This window comes from Balaenoptera physalus, assembly GCF_965194825.1.
Source record: "Balaenoptera physalus genome assembly, chromosome: 3".
Lineage (NCBI taxonomy): Eukaryota > Metazoa > Chordata > Mammalia > Artiodactyla > Balaenopteridae > Balaenoptera > Balaenoptera physalus.
This window is the reverse complement of record NC_138890.1, coordinates 81,577,522-81,598,191: the sequence shown is the minus strand read 5'-3', so window position 1 is coordinate 81,598,191 and position 20,670 is coordinate 81,577,522. Positions and strand designations below refer to the sequence as shown.

The window sequence follows — 20,670 nt, the reverse complement described above, 5'->3', positions numbered from 1 at the left end:
TCAGGTAGACTGCCTATTTCCTCTTCATTTGTTTGGTGTGGTGGGTTTTTACCTTGCCCCTTCATCTCCTGCGTATTCCTCTGTTTTCTCATTTTGTTTAAGTTACTCTGTTTGGTGTCTCCTTTTCGCAGGCTGCAGGTTCGTAGTTCCCGTTATTCTTGGTGTCTGCCACCTGTAGGTGAGGTTGGTTCAATAGCTTGTGTAGGTTTCCTGGTGGAGGGGACTGATGCCTGTGTTCTGGTGGGTGGGCTATATCTTGTCCTTCTGCTGGGCAGGGCCGCATCCGGTGGTGTGTTTTGGAGTGTCTCTGAACTTAGTGTGACTGTAGGCAGCCTCTCTGCTAATGGATGGGGTTGTGTTCCTGTCTTGCTAGTTGTTTGGCATGGAGCGTCCAGCACTGGAGCTTGCTGGCTGTTGGGTGGAGCTGGGTCGTAGTGTTGAGGTGAAGATCTCTGGGAGAGCTCTTGTTGATTGATATTGTGTTGGGCTGGGAGGTTTCTTGTTGTCCAATGTCCTGGACTCAGCCTTCCCACCTCGAAGGCTCAGGCCTGACACCTAACTGGTGCACCAAAACCCTGTCAGCCACACGGCTCAGAAGAAAAGGAAGAGAGAAAACAACAACACCACCACCAACAAAAACAACCAAGAAACCAAAAAAACTAACAGACTGAACCCTAGGACAAATGGTAAAAGCACACCTATACAGACAAAGTCACACAAAGAAGCATATGCATACACATTCACAAAAGGAGAAAAAGGAAAAAAAATATATATGTATATAAAAATGAAGAAAAAGGAAGAGAGCAACCAAACCAGTAAACAAATCAATCAGTGATAATAAGCAGTAAATACTATACTAAGATAAACATAAAACCAGAAACAAATTAGACACAGAAGGCAAACCCTAAGTCTACATTTGCTCCCCAAGTCCACTGCCTCAATTTTGGGGAGAGTCGTTGTCTATTCAGGTATTCTTCAGATGCAGGGTTTATCAAGTTGATTGTGGGCATTTAATCTGCTGCTCCGGAGGCTGCATGGAGAAACTTTTCTTTCTCCTCTTTGTTCACAGAGCTCTTGTGTTTCAGCTTAGGTTTTGGCCCTGCCTCTGCGTGTAGGTCGCCCTCAGGCATCTGTTCCCCGCCCAGACAGGAGGGGGTTAAAGCAGCGTCTTATTAGGGGGCTCTTGCTCACTCAGGCTGGGGAGAGTGAGGGATACGGTAGTCAAATTGGAATGTGGGGCGAGCCTGAGGCAGCAGAGGCCGGCGTGACGTTGCAGCAGCCTTAGGCGCACCGTGTGTTCTCTTGGGGAACTTGTCCCTCGATCTTGGGACTCTGGCAGTGGTGTGGTGCACAGGCTCCTGGGGGGGTGTGGATAGTGACCTGCGCTTGCACACAGGATTCTTGGTGGCAGCGGCAGCAGCCATAGTGTTTCATGCCCGTCTCTGGGGTCTGAGCTGATAGCTGTCGCTCATGCCCTTCTCTGGAGGTCACTTAGGCAGTGCTCTGCCTTCTGTGGGAACACTGGGAAGGAATCCCCTCTCCAGCTTTGGGTGTCTTACTTCCTTCACTGGTCATTTACTTTGTGTGCCTGTCTACCAGCTACCATAGCTTCTGGACCTTACTTCCTTGCTCCCAACCCAGAAAATAAATCACAGAGGGATTGTGTGGGTTAGATCCTTTAGACTCTTTCAGTGGTCTAAAATGGGTTAGATTGAAGAGAAAGACTGGATGTTAGGCGAATATTCCATAGCTCCTTCAGGTGGTGAATATGGTAGGGAGTAAGGAGGTTCTGAACTAGGATAGTACAGGAATGACTCTTAAACAGTAGTGCTGTGATAAACATTACTCAAAAGGCACTTCTCAGTTATGCTTCTGATCACTTTGCATTTAATTAAGAGTAGAAACTGAATAGAATGAAATTGCTTATGAAGTTAGTAGTAACTTATGGGGAAATCGAGGTAACCCATAACAATGGACAGTTGGGTCCAAATTGTCCTGAATGTGTCTTTAGCTGGGTTTGGGATGTTATGTCATGCTATTACTACTTAGCTGTTCACCACAGTCATGCCAAGGACACACAGACTTTGGAGAATCTTTTCAATTTTTATTTCATTTTCCTTGAGATGATCTGATTTTCTCTTCACAGTGGAAAGTCACAGGTACATGGTCACAGCAGGCATCTGGGCACAGTATTTAGAATGAAAACTATATTTATCTTCTATAATGAATGTTAGATTGATAGTATGTGTCTTAGCTCCCCGGCCTCAGTTCAAATGGGATTTACTTAATAAGGAATTCATTGTAGAGGTAATTTATTGTAGAGAAGTGTATTCCAGAATTTGAGGTAGAGATACTAGGGATTTCTTCTAAGTCACCAAAGACTCAGGGGACTTTCAGCATGCTCCACGCCGACGTGAAAATCATCTCATACAAATGCAGATAGTGACAAGATAAGACAGGACTTACCTTTGTGTTAAAATAATTACTGTTTGAAAGGATAACCTCTTCTTGTCTACAGAAAGCTGAAATGCTCTTATGATTGAATGAATTTTGCTTCATAGTCTAAGGTTTTGATGTCCCCAAACCCATCCATTGACTTCACATTGTGGGTTCTGCCCAGATTTATAGTATAACACTCCAGCATTTTGGACCTACTCTAAATTTCAAAGGGAAGTAGGAGATTATTGGATCAAATTATTCAGATATTGCTTGAAAATTCATTTTATTTTGTGTAGGTATAGACTAGTATATTTGCACAGAGAACTTATTTTTAAATCACTAATTTCTCCGGAAGAGGAAAAACCTTGCATTTGGTTACAAATGCAATTCAGAGAAATGTCTGGAAGGCAGATATTAACTCGATTTTAATTTGTTTCCATTCCTTTATTACCATTTCTTCCTTTTTTTCATCCACACACATCCACAAAGTTGGAAACATGCCAATTTTTCTAGACAATTTTATAACAATCCAATTTGAAAATGTCTGTTTTCCAGAGAAAACTCTGTGGACACAATCTCATACATTTTCATTCAATTTATTCTTTGAATGTCCGGAAGAAAACTGACTGAGCAATCACAGCAGTGATATTTCAGTGGCTAAACTTGTTATTTTGGAAACAAGATTATGAATTAAACAGAATCAAACACGTTGACCTCCATATCCCTGTCCCGGAGTCCTTGTGAACATCTCCAGACTGTCCTCTGTGTCCTCTGACTGGCAGGAGAATGGTGTCTCCTGACTAGACAACTGAGTCCCAGGGCCTCCCCTCACACTGACAGGTTTTGTTAATCAAATTAATGTATGGTTCATCACACCAAAGGAAAATTTTCATCTAGAAGTAATTATTAAACTATGCTAAAAATGGGTTATAAATTCAATAATACTATAGTAGTAAATAAAATAATAACAAAGCACCATAGAAGGCAGAGAGATCCTTGAAGGGCCCAAAACACATGCGATATAGGGGCTTCTTTGAGTTAAAGAACAGCAATAAGAAAGAGGGGAAAGACAAATTGGGGACTTACAGCCAAAGAGGATGTAACAGTCATTTCCTTTTCAGGAAATCTTCAGCACTGCCTTGGAGACCATTTCCAGTTTTGATTCTTATTGGTATCTTGCCATATTAGCTTGACAACTGGCCTTGACTATTTAGGGTGTATATGAATGTGTATAATGACAAAGAAAAAAGAAAGAAAGCTTCTATTATATCTGTCTATGTTACATCTATATATTCTATATATGGAGCTTGTATTATATGTCAAAACTACTGAGTGATCTTATGTATGTTATCTCATTTAATTTTATCTATAACTCCATTATCAAACAAAGAACCAAAGGACGCCTATTTGGAGACTCTAAAAAGTACTGTGAGAAGAAATGCAATGTGATTTTTGGGGGCAGTAGCAGGCATGGTTATTGCAAGTCTTAAAAACTCGTGGTGGTCATTTAGGAGGAGAAAAATAGACACATAAATTAGTCCCTGCCTCCTAGATTAAGTGTCTCTAGGACGGGGGAGGAGCATGACAAACTTTCTGTAGCCTGGAAAATTTAGCATTTGGTTTTTGATTTTTTTTTTAAATGGAATTTAAACTGCAGGCAATAAATCAGGGACACCTTTGATTCATTATAGATAATCAAGAGGGAGCTCTTTTTTTAAATTAATTAATTAATTAATTTATGGCTGTGTTGGGTCTTCGTTTCTGTGCGAGGGCTTTCTCTAGTTGCGGCAAGCGGGGGCCACTCTTCATCGCGGTGCGCGGGCCTCTCACTGTCGCGGCCTCTCTTGTTGCGGAGCCCAGGCTCCAGATGCGCAGGCTCAGTAGTTGTGGCTCACGGGCCCAGCTGCTCTGTGGCATGTGGGATCTTCCCAGACCAGGGCTCGAACCCGCGTCCCCTGCATTGGCAGGCAGATTCTCAACCACTGCGCCACCAGGGAAGCCCCAGCATTTGGTTTTATGAATTATTTTTCCTGATCCTGTTGTCCCATGGGTGCTTCACTGTCCATATAACTGATCACACTTTTCATTTTTTAAAATTTATCTCAACCAGAAGACTAATCCAAAACTTCAAGAACAAAACCCAGAATGTAAGTATTATTTGTTGACATAGCGATTTTAAATGTCTTCCGGTGTTTCTCCCTCAGTTGACTCTTCTTAATCCTCTCTCCAACCTCTTCACCCCTCTTGAACTGCCCTCTGCACACAGTGAGTTCTTATTTCTGATAAAAGGCTAAGTGTTATATTCAAAGAGATGTGGAAATTGGCTACAGGCCATGTTCTTTCTCATTGCCTTCATTTATAACAGGAGTAACTGATAGCGTTTTGCTTCTCTTCCTGTGAAACGTTTGTTTTAAGCATGCCTTTAAAAGGAGTTGGTGGTGCATGCTATTTAGGTCTCAAATGAAGGGTTGATTGGTTAACAGCTAGACTGGCTTTAACCAACTTTTCCCCTCTTCTACTCTGCAGTATTCTTCTCTGGTAATCCACAGAACCAACTGTCACAGCCATTCCTGATCTCCATTCTTTGCTTAAACATTTAATGGTAAAAGGCAGACCTCAGATTATTCATGTGATTCATTATTAAAATGATGTAGTATGTATGTTAGTGAAAGGTTTTTTTTTTTTTTTCATGTGTGGTACATGATTTTAAAAAGACAATATCCCTGACAATACCTCAAGACATAATTGTGGGCAAAAATATACTACTGCTAAGCCCAGGACTGGAAATTTTGAACAGTTGGGTTTGTTTGTACCGAACGTTCCATGTTGTGTCTTTGAATCAAACAAAATCTCCAGAAGTTATTAAGAGCTTCACCTGTTCTTAATGCTGGGGACAGTGGGGAGTTGAAAGGACTTGCAGCTCTAATGTCTTTGCCAGGTTTGAAAAAGCAATTTAATAGTGCCCGAGCCCCTTTATGAATGTGAAGTTCCCCACTGCTTTTGAAGAGCAGCCTATTGCCCCCGAACCTTTGAACAGTCACCAAAGAAGACATTGCATGAGGGGCATGCATGTTAATGGCAGCAATTGCACACGATCCAAGATGAATGGTTCTTTCTCCTCTCCCCTCATCCCTTGTGATTAGAAAGAAATTTGTTAGGTATGTCTAGAAAACTAATTACATCATCATGAGGAATATCCCAGTGGGGAAATCTTTTCTTTTCAGATCAAAAGGATGGCCAGCGGCTACCGTGTTCAATCCAGTAATCTGCGGGAGATAGTGCCAGGGATGGGAAAGCAGCTCTGCTCCTCAGGAACATGTGCTCACAGAAAATGCTGGGAAATTAACCATGTATTGGGAGGCAGCTGCAAAGCATGCAGCAAGCAGGCATCAGGGAACAGCTCACCAAGTCAGAGGAGATAAAATGGGAAAGAAGCTTATGAAACATGGAAGTTCAGCACAGTAAGAGGAATCTTGATTTATTAGAAAATGGCATCGAGAGCCAGGAGTCCTGGGTTTATGTACCAGCTGTGATTCTTACAGACCATTTTTCCCCCTAGAGTCTCCTTTTCCTCATCCCTAAAATGGGGACTGGCACTGTTACCTCACCAGCTGGTTAGTGAAGATTAAATATGTTAAATATAAGGTACCAGATAGATCTTCGTTTTTATAGAGTGAGATCCAATCTCACTTTGATATTTCAGCTAGCAGCCCCTCATTTTTCTTAGAATTACACTGTGATATGCCATTGAAGGCGTATTTTTCTTAGGATGGAGCCCTCTACATGGATGTACCCTAAGAACAGTGCTCTCCATCTGGCGGTGAAGTCTTTGAGTTCTAAACATGCTATTAAAAAATCAATGGGTAAACGATGAAATCAAAGCAGAATTGAAGGCTATGAACAATTAGCACTCAGTCACTTAATGTCAGTGACAATAAAGAGAGACATTAATGATCCAAAGAATATGTTGTAAAATAGTAGTACACAAGAAATCTTAAAATATACTCAGGGATTCAAATTAAATCCTAAAATAAAAATGTATATGACCTGAAAACTTTGAGCCATAAAACTTTCTATGACGTGGGAGAGACTATAGAGATCATCTAGTTCAACATCCACAGTTTACAAAAGGAAAAATAAGGCGAGGTGGCCTAGAGACTTCAGTTACAAGGCACAGTAGAGAAGGCTGGTTGTAAATCAAAGATACCAGCTTCCCTTACACAAGGAGTGTGATTGCCAGAAAGTGAGTGCACAGCAAGAGATGTTTGTCCACTCTGTTAGCAAGATGGGGCCATTTGGCCAGATCTCACCAATGAAATGTGAGTGGAAATGATGTCAGTCATTGGAGAGACAAGAGGTTAAGAAGCAAGTGTGCCTATCTTCCTTCCCTTGTGTGCTGACTGGGTTTCAATGCCACAGATAGCTTTGGAAGCCATATTTGAAGATGGCGGTGCTATCTTTGGATTTCTGGATGACTGTGTGAAGCAAGCCTTTCACTCTCTCTACCCTGTCCTTTCTTTTCCAATAACTGATCTTTCTGAGCTAGATAGGTATTTCTTCTGTGTTAAGGTAGAGTTTCTTTGTTAGAGTAATTAGCTTTACCTTAATGACATAGAACTAAGTCCCAGATTTTGTTTTCAATAATTTTCCTGTATGATGTGGGCTGCTGTTTTTTTCCCTCCTTATGCCTGAATAGAAATTGGCCCATGTGAACCACACCTTATTTTTAGACAAGCTTTTAGAGGTAAGTACTTCAAGAAAAGATAAACACTTCAAGAAAGATATTAAGAAATGTAACAGCGTCAGGATAAAGAGTAAATTGCATGTGAGCTCCTAAATAATTAGGTTAATAATTGAACCTCACTGTGTGCTCTTTCTTCTCCTATAAGAACCAAGGTTTAGGGGAAATTTTCACGAGTATTATGGTATGTATTTGCATTTCATTGGCATGGTTGTTATTGCCATCTATTTGTATATCTGCCCTAGACAGAATGAGAAGCAAGGCGGAGCTAAAGAAAATTTTAGTAGAGCCTAATGGCTAAGCACATAAACTTAAGAGCTCTGGAACCAGATGGTCTGGGGCTAAATCCTGATGATAACACTAGCTCTGTGACCTTGGGGATATCACATATCTGTTCTATGTCCTCAGTTTCCTTATCTGTAAAATGAGACATTGATGGTCCATATTTTATAGAATTATTAGGAGGATGATATAAAGTAATATCTATAAATTACCCAACACAGAAACATACTCAATAGATACTCTTTTGTGGTGGAAGAGAATGTACTGTTGAATTAATGAGGTATGTAAAGTTATCCAATACTAAAACAAACAAACCAAAACCAAAACTAGAATTGTTAGAGAAGCTATATAAGGCTTTTATATATTTATTTTTAAATTGCTTTTCACATTAAAAAAAAAATTTATTTATCTTTTTGGCTGTGTTGGGTTTTTGCTGCTGCGCACAGGCTTTCTCTAGTTGTAGTGAGTGGGGGTTACTCCTGTTGCGGCACATGGGCTTCTCATTGTGATGACTTCTCTTGTTTTAGAGCACAGGCTCTAGGCACGCGGGCTTCAGTAGTTGCAGCACGAGGGCTCAGTATTTGTGGGACATGGGCCCTAGAACATTCAGGCTCTAGGGTGTGCAGGCTTCAGTAGTTGTGGCTCGCGGGCTCTAGAGGGCAGGCTCAGTAGTTGTGGCTCACGGGCTTAGTTGCTCCATGACATGTGGGATCTTCCCAGACCAGGGATCAGACCCATGTTCCCTGCATTGGCAGGAGGATTCTCTTTTTTTTTTTTTTCCTTTAGTTATCTATTTTATACATATTACTGTATATATGTCAATCCCAGTCTCCCAATTCATCCCACTACCACCTCCCACCCCGCTTTCCATGCTTGGTGTCCATAAACTTGTTCTTTACATCTGTGTCTATTTCTGCCTTACAAACTGGTTCATCTGTACCATTTTTCCAGATTCCACATATATGCGTTAATATACGATATTTGTTTTTCTCTTTCTGGCTTTACTCTGTATGATTATCTCTAGGTCCATCCACGTCTCTACAAATGACCCAATTTCGTTCCTTTTTATGGCTGAGAAATATTCCATTGTATATATGTACCACAGCTTCTTTATCCATTCCTCTGTCGATGGGCATTTAGGTTGCTTCCATGACCTGGCTATTGTAAATAGTGCTTCAATGAACATTGGGGTGCATGTGTCTTTTTGAATTGTGGTTTTCTCTGGGTATATGCCCAGTAGTGGGATTGCTGGGTCATGTGCTAATTCTATTTTTAGATTTTTAAGGAACCTCCATACTGTTCTCCATAGTGGCTGTATCAATTTACATTCCCACCAACAGTGCAAGAGGGTTCCCTTTTCTCCACACCCTCTCCAGCATTTGTTGTTTGCAGATTTTCTGATGATGCCCATTCTAACTGGTGTGAGGTGATACCTCATGGTACTTTTGATTTGCATTTCTCTAATAATTAATGATGTTGAGCAGCTTTTCATATGCCTCTTGGCCATGAGGCCATTTCTGCCTTCTTTGGAGAAATATCTATTTAGGTCTTCTGCCCAATTTTGGATTGGGTTGTTTGTTTTTTTACTATTGAGCTTCATGAGCTATTTATATATTTTGGAGATTAATCCTTTGTCCATTGATTCATTTGCAAATATTTTCTCCAATTCTGAAGGTTGTCTTTTCGTCTTGTTTACAGTTTCTTTGCTGTGCAAAAGCTTTTAAGTTTCATTAGGTCCCATTTGTTTATTTTTGTTTTTATTTCCATTTCTCTAGGAGGTGGGTCAAAAAGACCTTGCTGTGATTTATATCAAAGAGTGTTCTTCCTATGTTTTCCTCTAAAGTTTTACGGTGTCCAGTCTTACATTAAGGTCCTTAATCCATTTTTAGTTTATTTTTGTGTATGGTGTTAGGGAGTGTTCTAATTTCATTCTTTTACATGTGGCTGCCCAGTTTTCCCAGCACCACTTATTGAAGAGACTGTCTTTTCTCCATTGTATACCCTTGCCTCCTTTGTCATATATTAGTTGACCATAGGTGTGTGGGTTTATCTCTGGGCTTTCTATCCTGTTCCAGTGATCTATATTTCTGTTTTTGTGCAGTACCATATTACTGTAGCTTTGTCGTACAGTCTGAAGTCAGGGAGTCTGATTCCTCCAGCTCCGTTTTTTCCCCTCAAGATTGCTTTGGCTATTTGGGGTCTTTTGTGTCTCCATACAAATTTTAAGATTTTTTTTTGTCCTAGTTCTGTAAAAAATGCCATTGATAATTTGATAGGGATTGCATTGAATCTGTAGATGACTTTGGATAGTATAGTCATTTTCACAATACTGATTCTTCCAATCCAAGAACATGGTATATCTCTACATCTGTATGTGTCATCTTTGATTTCTTTCATCAGTGTCTTATAGTTTTTTGAGTACAGGTCTTTTACGTCCTTAGGTAGGTTTATTCCTAGGTATTTTATTCTTTTTGTTGCAATGGTAAATGGGAGTGTTTCCTTAATTTTCTTTCAGATTTTTCATCATTAGTGTATAGGAATGCAAGAGATTTCTGTGTAGTAATTTTGTGTCCTGTAATTTTACCAAGTTCATTGATTAGCTCTAGTAGTATTCCGGTGGCATCTTAAGGATTCTCTATGTATAATATCATGTCATCTGCAGGCAGTGACAGTTTTACTTCTTTTCCAATTTGTATTCCTTTTATTTCTTTTTCTTCTCTGATTGCTGTGGCTAGGACTTCCAAAACTATGTTGAATAATAGTGGCGAGAGTGGACATCCTTGTCTTTTTCCTGATCTTAGAGGAAATGCTTTCAGTTTTTCACCATTGAGAATGATGTTTGCTGTGGGTTTGTCGTATATGGCCTTTATTATGTTGAGGTAGGTTCCCTCCATGCCCACTTTCTGGAGAGTTTTTATCATAAATGGGTGTTGAATTTTGTCAAAAGCTTTTTTTCTGCATCTACTGAGATGATCATATGGTTTTTCTTCTTCAATTTGTTAATATGGTGTATCACATTGATTGATTTGTGTATATTGAAGAATCCTTGCATCCCTGGGATAAATCCCACTTCATCATGGTGTATGATCCTTTTAATGTGTTGTTGGATTCTGTTTGCTAGTATTTTGTTGAGGATTTTTGCATCTATATTCATCAGTGATGTTGGTCTGTAATTTTCTTTTTTTGAAGTATCTTTGTCTGGTTTTGGTATCAGGCTGATGCTGGCTTCGTATAATGAGCTTGTGAGTGTTCCTTTTTCTGCAGTTTTTTGGAAGAGTTCGAGAAGAATGGTTGTCAGCTCTTCTCTAAATGTTTGATAAAATTCACCTGTGAAGCCATCTGGTCCTGGGCTTTTGTTTGTTGGAAGATTTTTAATCACAATTTCAATTTCATTACTTGTGATTGGTCTGTTCATATTTTCTATTTCTTCCTGGTTCAGTCTTGGAAGGTTATACCTGTCCAACAGTTTGTCCATTAATTCCAGGTTATCCATTTTATTGGCATAGAGTTGCTTGTAGTAGTCTCTTAAGATGCTTTGTGTTCCTGAGGTGTCCATTGTAGCTTCTTTTTCATTTCTAATTTTATTGATTTGAGTACTCTCCCTCTTTGTCTTGATGAGTCTGGCTAAAGGTTTATCAATTTTGTTTATCCTCTCAAGAACCAGCTTTTAGTTTTATTGATCTTTGCTATTGTTGGCTTTGTTTCTATTTCATTTGTTTCTGCTCTGATCTTTATGATTTTTTTCCTTCTACTAACTTTGGGTTTTGTTTGTTCTTCTTTCTCTAGTTCCTTTAGGTGTAAGTTTAGATTGTTTATTTGAGGTTTTTCTTATTTCTTGAGGTAGGATTGTATTGCTATAACTTGCTTCTTATAACTGCTTTTGCTGCATCCCATAGGTTTTGGATCATTGTGTTTTCATTGTCATTTGTCTCTAGGTATTTTTTGATTTCCTCTTTGATTTCTTCAGTGATCTCTTGGTTATTTAGTAGTGTATTGTTTAGCCTCCATGTGTTTATGTTTTTACGTTTTTTCCCCTGTAATTGATTTCTAATCTCACAGCCTGTGGTTGAAGAGGCTTGATATGATTTCAATGTTCTTAAATTTACCCAGGCTTGATTTATGACCCAATATGTGATCTATCCTGAAGAATGTTCCATGTGCACTTGAGAAGAAAGTGTCATCTACTGTTTTCATGTGGAATGTCCTATAAATATCAATTAACTCTATCTGGTCTATTGTGTCATTTAAGGCTTGTGTTTCCTTATTAATTTTCTGTCTGGATGATCTGTCCATTGGTGTAAGTGAGGTGTTAAATTCCCCCACTATTATTGTATTCCTGTTGATTTCCTCTTTTATAGCTGTTAGCGTTTGCCTTATGTATTGAGGTGCCCCTAAGTTGGGTGCATATATATTTATAATTGATATATCTTCTTCTTGGATTGATCCCTTGATCATTATGTAGTGTCCTTCCTTGTCTCTTGTAACATTCTTTATTTTAAAGTCTATTTTATCTGATAAGAGTATTGCTACTCCAGGTTTCTTTTGATTTCCATTTACATGGAATATCTTTTTCCATTCCCTCATTTTCAGTCTGTTTGTGTCCCGTGGTCTGAAGTGGGTCTCTTGTAGACACATATGTATGGGTCATGTTTTTGTATCCATTCAGTGAGCCTGTGTCTTTTGGTTGGAGCATTTAATCCATTCACATTTAAGGTAATTATTGATATGTATGTTCCTATGACCATTTTCTTAATTGTTTTGGGTTTGTTTTTGTAGGTCGTTTTCTTCTCTTGTGTTTTCCACTTAGAGATGTTCCTTTAGCATTTGTTGTAGAGCTGGTTTGGTGGTGCTGTATTCTCTTAGCTTTTGCTTGTCTGTAAAGGGTTTAATATCTCCGTGGAATCTGAATGAGATCCTTGCTGGGTAATCTTGGTTGTAGCTTTTTCTCTTTCATCACTTTAAGTATATCCTGCCACTCCCTCTGGCCTGCAGAGTTTCTACTGAAGGGTCATCTGATAACCTTATGGGGATTCCTTTGTATGTTATGTTTTGCTTTTCCCTTGCTGCTTTTAGTATATTTCCTTTGAATTTAATTTTTGTTAGTTTGATTAATATGTATCTTGGCATGTTTCTCCTATGGTTTATCCTGTATGGGACCCCCTGTGCTTCCTGGACTTGGGTGATTATTTCCTTTCCCATGTTAGGGAAGTTTTCCACTGTAATCTCTTCAAATATTTTCTCAGACCCTTTCTTTTTCTCTTCTTCTTTTGGGACCCCTATAATTTGAATGTTGGTGCTTTTCGTGTTGTCCCAGTGGTCTCTGAGATTGTCTTCAATTCTTTTCATCCTTTGTTCTTCATTCTGCTCCTTGGCAGCTATTCCCACCATTCTTTCAGCTCATTTGTTCATTGTTCTGTCTCAGTTATTCTACTATTGATTCCTTCTGGTGTATTTTTCATTTCAGTTATTGTTTTGTTCATCTCTGTTTGTTCTTTAATTCTTCTAGGTCTTTGTTAAACATTTCTTGCATCTTTTCAATCTTTGCCTCCATTCTTTTTCCGAGGTCCTGGATCCTCTTCACTATCATTATTCTGAATTCTTTTTCTGGAAGGTTGCCTATCTCCACTTTATTTAGTTGTTTTTCTGGAGTTTTATCTTGTTCCTTCATCTGGTACATAGTCCTCTGCCTTTTCATTTTGCCTATCTTTCTGTGAATGTGGTTTTTGTTCCATAGGCTGCAGGATTGTAGTTCTTTTTGCTTATGCTGTTTGCCCTCTGGCAGGCAGATTCTTAACCACTGCACCACCCAGGAAGTCCCTGTAAGGGACTTTTAGAAGCCTATCTGCATATTGATGTCATTTTTGTTCTTTGAATAAGTGCTTTCCTTAAGCTTTGAATGTTAGAGAAATCAAGTTCTTTCCTTAAGTAATAGGGCAATAAATTATTTGCTATTACCATGTTGAAAGGTGTAACTGAATTTAGAAGACGTTTTGCTACTTCCACCTTTCTCCATCATTTCCCATTGTAATTAAATGAGATAAGCTATTGGAAGAGTTCTTCATAAGGTGTAATGAGTTATTACACGTTCACCCATTTGTTTGCCCATTTAGTATATGTCTATCAAGTATGGATGAGGTATCACGTATTCAGTTAAGGACTGGAATGGTTATTTAATGGTCTAGTCATGGGTTTTGCCATCATGCAACACCAATTCTAGTGACAGATTACAGACAAGGACACAGTTTTGTAGTCTGTTGTGCTGCCCTGCAGGAATGTACAAAGCAGTATGGAAATAGAAGAAAATGACAAATGATTTTATTGCTAAAATGCCTTTTCCTTCTTTCAGAATAATTGATCCTAAATCTAAACTTTACTCCAATTAAATTTCAAGGTCAGGATAAAGAGATTATTATCACTCTCTAAAATTATAATAATGTTTACAGCAGGAAACAAAATCTAGGTTTTCTCAATATCAAGATTTATTACCTAAGGTAAAATATTGGTTTAGGCTTTACTTGGGTCAATATTTACCCAGTGCAACTCTGTTTCATGGCTGTCATCACAAAAATGTCTGTTTTTTTAACCTCACGTTAACAAACAGCTGTTAGAGAAACTTGAATTCTCTCTTTGGAATTCGTTGAAGGGTAGTAAGTAGACTCCATTACTTGTAGCACAAAGTTGGGAGTTCATACAGGAATCTTTGTAAAGCTCAGGTTTCCTCTGCCCCAAAGGGAGCTGTGTGAATCAGAGCTCTGTGTGACTTGGTGCCCTGCTTTCTCCCGACCTGTTCACACTGAGGCACACTGTCTCTGCCAGGGGGAGGACAAGGTCCTCACACCGAGCACAGAGTGGTGCAGCCAGAAAGGTCCATGGCCAGAAGATATTGGAGGCAGAGCAGTCCTGAGGATGTTTTCTTCCCTGTTGACTAGTCTACTTGCTGCCTAGAGTCTATGACTAATAGCACTAGGATCATGGATGCATTTTGAGAAAGATTTGCCAGCAATACACCTTTATGTTTTATTTTAATAACTGTTTATTATACAAGAATATGTGCTCACTGTGGAAAAGATAAACTATAGATGAATGAAAACAGTAACAAAAATTATCCAATTCCTACCACCGGTGGCTTCTAGGCTTTTTCTATGCATATTTACACATATATATTATTCACATTGTTTTGTAACTCATATTATTAGGAACATTGAGGAAAGACTTAGAACTAGAAAATTCTTAAATTATCAGTGTACCTAGTATGTTTGATGTTCTCAGATATCTTCAATATATATTATGTCAAATATGACGTTGAATAATCTCATGGGGGAGATTTACACATAGAGTCCGTCTTCATTGAGTACTGTGAAGCATTATGGTAGAGTGAAAAGACTTGAGTTTTGGAAGCAGACAGAAATTGTTCAAATTTTACTTTGTTCACTTAGTGGCTGTGCAACCTTGGCAAAATTATATAGGTTAAACATCATGAAACTGCCAACATTTGAGCTTTTTTGACTTACAAGACTGGCAATTTCATATGGTTCAATCTAATTCCTAAACTCTTCGAGTATAGCTTTTTCAGGTATTAAATGTAGGATAATACTCTCTAGCAGAGTTGATGTGGGAATTAATTTAAATTAGATAATATTTGTAAATTTGTTGGCATATAGTTGATATTCAGCAAATGTTAACTGCTTGTCCTAAAATCTTCATTGGGAATACAGAATACGCTTGGTGGGTGAGTGAATGGGGGTCTTTCAAGAAGTAGATGCCACGATGGAATAAATACATAAGAGACTTCTTAAGGAAAATGCTTCTCAGAGAAGATGGAGTGGGGACAGGCTGGTGGAACCATCAGACCATGATGGAGGTCTGACCTCAAAGAAGGAGAGAAGGAAGAAAGGAAGGAAGGCTGGATGGAAGAGTTTTAGACCATCTTGCAGTTCTGAGGAAAGTTTGTCAGGGCTATCAAGAGCTGTGGAGCCAAGGTTGCCCATTTGAGGAGTCCCATGTCTCCTAGGAGCTGGTCTGCCTGAGTCTCCCTGCCAAGCTTGATTGTTGCCTGGGAGTAATGTGGGAAGCAGAGCCTTAGCACCTGGGAAGGTGAGATTTTCAGAGGGCAGCCCCTGGGGCCTCCCACTCAGAGATCAGAGAGGCACCTTCTTATAGCCACCACTTGTGAATATCAGACATTAATCAGTGTAATGTGTTACTCATTAATCTTGGAAGATTGAAATGAGAATTTTGGGAATAATTAGTCTATAAGTTAAATTTTTCCAGCATCCTTTATGCCTTCTTTCCCGTATCTACCCCACATTTCCCTCCCAGTTAAATCTTTACTGACTTGACCCTTAGTCTGCTCTTAGTCATGCCCTGAATCTCTTTTCTTCTGGCCTCTCTTCCCACTTAAATGCCGTGAGCTCTATAAATCCCTTAGAATAACATTAGGTTTTTCATAATCATTGACAAACTATCTCTTCTGTTTTTGTTTTTTTGGTTCTTTCTACTGATATTGTAAGATTCCTGACATGAGATAATCATCCTTTTGTCTCTGAGTAAGGGAGTCCCAGGAAAAGAAAACAGGAGAGAGCTGATGGGGATAATATCCAGGGACAAGAATCATCATGACTCTTTAATTATTGCCAAAAATATTCTTGCCTGTAGTTATGATAATGATGTTTTAAGTTCTGAGTATTAATAAGCTGATGAGATGGTATGATGCTTCAAGATGTAGCCACTGGGCTTTTTTTTTTTTTTGGTCATTACAAAAAGACACAGGAAGAATATATAAAGAGTCATAGAATGTTTTAGTGTGGGGCCATTATGAAATATTATACTGTCATTTTTGTAGTTAACAGAAATCACATGCTAATGTCACATAACCAGAGCAAAAGATGATTGACAAACCTGTCATGCGTACACATTTTTCTACCTTCTCTAGAGATTTAATACATTTCAGCAGTCATTGTAAATGTGTTAGAATTTATTCTTTGCAAAACCGTCAGAGTCAATGAGCTAATATCAAAGTTTATATTAACAAGTCAAAATAGTTCCAACCTTTAAATTGTTGACATGGAAACACATCTTTCTTCACCTTATCAGAACTCTGCACATGTGCCTATGTGGACTGGGCCCTGGATTAATCAGAAATATACTATTCGATTGTGCCTTCAAGTCAGCAAGTTAAGAAGGGAAGCATTATTATTCATATATTCCGTGTATCTACAGAAAACAATCAGTCTAATGGTGCCACCATGTTGGCTGCTTTTCAGTCCTGTTTTATTAAACGGGAACAATCTTCACACAATCTGAATTTTTTCACCTCCAGCACCAGAGTAATTAGCAGATGTTTACTTTGAAAAAGAGATGCAAAGCTTTTTCTGTCAAAGTTATTTTTGAAAGTTGAAAATGTTTTTTGAATTTAGTTTACAGTATTAAAAAGAAAATAAGATGAGGAAACAACTATATTCCAAACAGCTGATTCCTAAACCATGTTAGAGAAAGGCAGTTAAGGGGTTTGGGTTAACCATGTAGCGTCAGGAGCACAAACATCCTGAACCATTGTGGTTCATGTTTGCTTTGTTGGAACTGTTAGACCAGTCATTTGGGAGAGGCTGAATCAGTTCATCTGGGTGGGTGCTTGGCTCTGATGGCCAGAGCCAGGATCCTAATGCCCGTATGTCACTCACCTGGATTGCTTCATCAAGATAATATTTTGGTGCAAAACCATGTTTGAGAAATAATCTGGTATAACTCAGTTGTATCAGAGTTTGGCCATTTCCAGATACCAATAAAGAAAGATAGGATACCTTCTTCCAAAGGAGGAGGGCAGATCAGGGATGGCTAATCTATTTACATATATCAGAATTCATTTTTGAGATTTTTCTCTTTAGTACTGCACCTAGGTGAGTATGAAATTTAAAACAGCATGGAGGAAACTTCTGGCATACTGCAGTGAAAAATAAACGAATTAATATTGTCTCCTTTGCAGATTTTTAGAAGTTTTGAATATTAGACTCACTGTGAGTCTAACTCTAAGAATCTCATTTTTTTTCAGAACAGAACGTAATTTTTCTTTCTTTGAATTCATAATACCATCAGGGGATTAGGTATTCTGGTGGCGACAATCCAAGTCAATGAACAAAAGAAAAGAGGATGGATGATTTTACACAGGGCCCTAAGTGGGAGTGTGGTCCAGGACAACCTGTTTGAGCCTTGGAGTAAAGGGTGTCACAGGGCCTGCCAATTGCATGATTAATCCCCTTGGGTTTCAGTCTTTACTCATAAGTAAAAAGCTTCCTCGTCTGTATTTTGGTAGCATGTAGTTTCACAGTCATTCATGTATTCATTCACACATCCATCCCTCCATTCACTCCTTCAGTCAACCAATGCGTAGTTATGGAGCGGTTGCTATGTGTCAGGCACTATGTATACATTGGAGGTGCAACAGTTCCTGCTTTCATGGATCATAGATGCTAATGGTAAGGGATCTAGGGGCAAGAGAGTGTTGAATCTCTCTGCCTCCTCTAACTGTATTGCCTCGTTTTAGAAGACAAGGTTCGTGTGTCCTCGGTGCCTGGCATAGGGGTAGGCATAGCAAAACTGTGTTGACTGGGATGTACTTGAAGCACTGCCATCTGTAGGTACTATTCCTTTCATTTGGAGCGTGGAACGTCTATTTATTTAGATTCTTGCTAGCAGTCATAAGACAATCAATGTTATAGTAGTTGGCACAGATCACACTTCCCCCGTCACATTCCATCAACTCCTTCACACATCCACAGAGCTGGTGGCTAATTCAGAATTCATTCCTCATAAGCCCTTCGGTGTGAGCCCAAAGAGTCAAATATAGCCATCATGTGCTCCCACCAGCATTTTAGCAACTGGAACAAATCTGAGATGTTATTGTCAACTCTGGTAACAGCTCCTAGATTTTAATTAATTACATTAGGAATAAATCCCCATATAATTATCTTGATTCCCATGGCATTTATTAAATTTGGGGGAAAGTGTGTAAATACCCCATCTTAGGCACATTTTCTCCCACTGGATTTGTGTGATTAATTTCATACTAATTAGTTCTCTCTTTGTGGTAAATTTTATTTTTGACATCAGAATTGTTGTTGGCCAACTAAAAGATGGCTGTCTGATTTTGTTTTGTGGGGTAGAACTGAAGAAGTAAAAGCATGTGAAGAGTCAAAGTAGAGGTCATTTTGTATTTGATGCTGGGTTTAAACCCTTCTGATGATTATTGCTGATAAGTAATATGGGTGAATATGGTTATATCTGTTCTATCAGAGATGCGATGCCATGAAAATCACCTTCTTAGCAGGACAGCATGACTCACAGGTCCTATTCCCTTAGCTAAGTCGCCTCCATCTTCCTGGATATACCTTCTTTGAGTTTGTTCCTAAATGGCTTTAGTTCTGAGCCAGGAGGAGCAATGTGCATCAGAGAACTGTTAGTCCACCTGGGCAGAGAAGGGCTCAGGGAAAGGAGTAAAGGTACAAGTAAGAGAAGTATTTTTAGTGCTTCAGATATTCCTGAAGATATATGCACACATCCAGATGATAGAATATTATGCCCTGTGAGATGAGTTAAAGTCCAAGTACAGCTCAGGGGCCCTTCATACTTTGATGCTCAGGGGTTCAGTCTCCTGGCTTCCCATCCTGGAGCACATGGATTTCAACGAGCCAGACAGGGAAGCCTGAGAGTTGAACGGCCTGACATTGCTACAGATAGTTCCCATCACTTTGGAGCAACTTAAGGCGAACTCAGAAGTCACAGAAGGGTCAGGGCTTGGTAAGTCAAATGGCTCTAGCTATAGCAAATGAGTGAGTGGAGCCTGAGAATGAGTATTGTGGTACCTGGGACCCAGATAGCAATGTTCATTTATAGTAGAGTATTGTCCACCATATTGGCAACTAGATTTAGGGTTGCTAGGTCTGATTTTTCAGGATGTAAGAAGTTCCGATTTTTATGTGACTCTCTGTTATTAGATGTTGGCCATAATTTTTAAAAACACACTGTTGTGGCACAAATAAAATACATATTTGAAATGCAAGGTTGCAAACTTGGTTTAAGAATTCAGATATATTTATAACCTTAGTGGTCTTGGCTCTTTGTTTTCTGGGAACATATATTTGATGGAACCAAGTACCTGGACCTCAATGATTATCTGAAGGGCAAAGACCACGCTTTCCTTTGGCAAAGGGAAAGCCAGACGCTGGTGCCAAAGATTCACATCCTACTTGAAGTAAAGCTACATTAGATTCCTAAAATATAATAGAATTTAACATGAAATCTTTCTAATCTCTGAGAAATTGGGGATCACAGAACTCTGTGATGGAACCAATTGTCTGAACCTGAACTTGGCAGATTACAGGTGACTGTAGATTGCCAATCTTCCACTGAGATGCCAGTTAACCACCTACCCATGCATGGCCTTAATAGTTCATAAAATCCTTCCGTATGCATCATTTTATTAGTTTCTCATCTACAAGGGTAAACATTTTTTCTTTACTACAAATAAGTAAACTGAAGCTCACAAAAATGAAGTGATGAAGTAAGTTGATATGGCTGGTAAGTAATGACTTGGAAAGCCAAGGGGCTTTCCATCAAAGCAACCAACCTCTTCCTGCATGGCCATACTTACGTGGTTCAGTTCTCTTCTGCCAAATCCCTACTAGGTATTGCAAAGGAAAACCATGCAGTGACATAGCTCCAGAGACCCTGACTTATGAAACATGAGTATTTCTCCTAGCCAGATTACTATTTTTCACAACTATTACCATATGTGTCCACTGGCAGAGTATAAAATTAAAAGTTAGATTATTAATAAAAAGCAAAGTCAGTCAATGACAGACCCTAATTTTACTAATATTTCACAGAATATATGATGTTGAAATTACACTAATATAAACACTGATATTAATATCATCATTGATTAGGGAGCCATTTCATAGTTAAGTCAATATATCATTTTGGCAAAAAGGTAATTAAATCGTAAGATCTTCTACTAGAGAAATTTCTTACTTTATATCTTTTAAGTTTCTTCAAGTTTGCAAAGGCATATTAGCATTACCATTTTCTTCTAGCTGTTTTCAAACCTTAATGTGCATGTATATCAACAAGGGATCTTGTTGAAATACAGAATCTGATGAGTAGATCTGAGGTGGGACCTGAGAGGCTACATTTCGTTCTTTTTTAAATTTTAA

At 38.9% G+C, this 20,670-nt stretch overlaps 1 long non-coding RNA gene across 1 annotated transcript; it reads left to right on the top strand.

Moving 5' to 3' along the window:
- Positions 1 to 4,154: 4,154 nt before the first annotated feature.
- Positions 4,155 to 17,328, top strand: LOC309657885. The gene is made up of 2 exons (XR_014261951.1): positions 4,155 to 13,240; positions 16,828 to 17,328. It is a non-coding gene; the product is annotated as an uncharacterized lncRNA (long non-coding RNA).
- The last annotated feature ends 3,342 nt before the right edge of the window (positions 17,329 to 20,670 follow it).